Source organism: Oncorhynchus clarkii, chromosome 16 (assembly GCF_045791955.1).
Source record: "Oncorhynchus clarkii lewisi isolate Uvic-CL-2024 chromosome 16, UVic_Ocla_1.0, whole genome shotgun sequence".
NCBI classification, from domain to species: domain Eukaryota; kingdom Metazoa; phylum Chordata; class Actinopteri; order Salmoniformes; family Salmonidae; genus Oncorhynchus; species Oncorhynchus clarkii.
In genome coordinates, this window is record NC_092162.1 from 71,357,802 (window position 1) to 71,360,301 (window position 2,500).

A 2,500-nucleotide genomic window follows, 5' to 3' on the forward strand; every position below is an offset into this window, starting at 1 on the left:
AGGGCTTCTTTGTTGTAGTCAATGACTACCAGTATAACCTAATGCAGGGCTTCTTTGTTGTAGTCAATGACTACAAGTATAACCTAATGCAGGGCTTCTTTGTGTTAGTCAATGACTACCAGTATAACCTAATGCAGGGCTTATTTGTTGTAGTCAATGACTACCAGTATAACCTAATGCAGGGCTTCTTTGTTGTAGTCAATGACTACCAGTATAACCTAATGCAGGGCTTCTTTGTTGTAGTCAATGACTACCAGTATAACCTAATGCAGGGCTTCTTTGTTGTAGTCAATGACTACAAGTATAACCTAATGCAGGGCTTCTTTGTTGTAGTCAATGACTACCAGTATAACCTAATGCAGGGCTTCTTTGTTGTAGACAATGACTACAAGTATAACCTAATGCAGGGCTTCTTTGTTGTAGTCAATGAATACCAGTATAACCTAATGCAGGGCGTCTTTGTTGTAGTCAATGACTACAAGTATAACCTAATGCAGGGCTTCTTTGTTGTAGTCAATGACTACCAGTATAACCTAATGCAGGGCTTTGTGGTTGTAGTCAATGACTACAAGTATAACCTAATGCAGGGCTTCTTTGTTGTAGTCAATGACTACCAGTATAACCTAATGCAGGGCTTCGTGGTTGTAGTCAATGACTACAAGTATAACCTAATGCAGGGCTTCTTTGTTGTAGTCAATGACTACCAGTATAACCTAATGCAGGGCTTCTTTGTTGTAGTCAATGACTACCAGTATAACCTAATGCAGGGCTTCTTTGTTGTAGTCAATGACTACCAGTATAACCTAATGCAGGGCTTCTTTGTTGTAGTCAATGACTACCAGTATAACCTAATGCAGGGCTTCTTTGTTGTAGTCAATGACTACCAGTATAACCTAATGCGGGGCTTCTTTGTTGTAGTCAATGACTACCAGTATAACCTAATGCAGGGCTTCTTTGTTGTAGTCAATGACTACAAGTATAACCTAATGCAGGCTTCTTTGTTGTAGTCAATGACTACCAGTATAACCTAATGCAGGGCTTCGTGGTTGTAGTCAATGACTACCAGTATAACCTAATGCAGGGCTTCTTTGTTGTAGTCAATGACTACAAGTATAACCTAATGCAGGGCTTCTTTGTTGTAGTCAATGACTACCAGTATAACCTAATGCAGGGCTTCTTTGTTGTAGTCAATGACTACCAGTATAACCTAATGCAGGGCTTCTTTGTTGTAGTCAATGACTACCAGTATAACCTAATGCAGGGCTTCTTTGTTGTAGTCAATGACTACCAGTATAACCTAATGCAGGGCTTCTTTGTTGTAGTCAATGACTACCAGTATAACCTAATGCAGGGCTTCTATGTTGTAGTCAATGACTACCAGTATAACCTAATGCAGGGCTTCTTTGTTGTAGTCAATGACTACCAGTATAACCTAATGCAGGGCTTCTTTGTTGTAGTCAATGACTACCAGTATAACCTAATGCAGGGCTTCTTTGTTGTAGTCAATGACTACCAGTATAACCTAATGCAGGGCTTCTTTGTGTTAGTCAATGACTACCAGTATAACCTAATGCAGGGCTTCTTTGTGTTAGTCAATGACTACCAGTATAACCTAATGCAGGGCTTCTTTGTTGTAGTCAATGACTACCAGTATAACCTAATGCAGGGCTTCTTTGTTGTAGTCAATGACTACAAGTATAACCTAATGCAGGGTTTCTTTGTTGTAGTCAATGACTACAAGTATAACCTAATGCAGGGCTTCTTTGTTGTAGTCAATGACTACCAGTATAACCTAATGCAGGGCTTCTTTGTTGTAGTCAATGACTACCAGTATAACCTAATGCAGGGATTCTTTGTTGTAGTCAATGACTACCAGTATAACCTAATGCAGGGCTTCTTTGTTGTAGTCAATGACTACCAGTATAACCTAATGCAGGGCTTCTTTGTTGTAGTCAATGACTACCAGTATAACCTAATGCAGGGATTCTTTGTTGTAGTCAATGACTACCAGTATAACCTAATGCAGGGCTTTTTTGTTGTAGTCAATGACTACAAGTATAACCTAATGCAGGGATTATTTGTTGTAGTCAATGACTACCAGTATAACCTAATGCAGGGCTTCTTTGTTGTAGTCAATGACAACAAGTATAACCTAATGCAGGGCTTCTTTGTTGTAGTCAATGACTACCAGTATAACCTAATGCAGGGCTTCTTTGTTGTAGTCAATGACTACCAGTATAACCTAATGCAGGGCTTCTTTGTTGTAGTCAATGACTACCAGTATAACCTAATGCAGGGCTTCGTGGTTGTAGTCAATGACTACAAGTATAACCTAATGCAGGGCTTCTTTGTTGTAGTCAATGACTACCAGTATAACCTAATGCAGGGCTTCTTTGTTGTAGTCAATGACTACCAGTATAACCTAATGCAGGGCTTCTTTGTTGTAGTCAATGACTACCAGTATAACCTAATGCAGGGCTTCTTTGTTGTAGTCAATGAC

The 2,500-nt window shown here is 39.5% G+C and overlaps 1 pseudogene; it reads right to left on the bottom strand.

Moving 5' to 3' along the window:
- Positions 1–2,500, bottom strand: part of LOC139369001 (CDK5 and ABL1 enzyme substrate 2-like) — an 83,057-nt pseudogene that overhangs the window by 79,315 nt on the left and 1,242 nt on the right.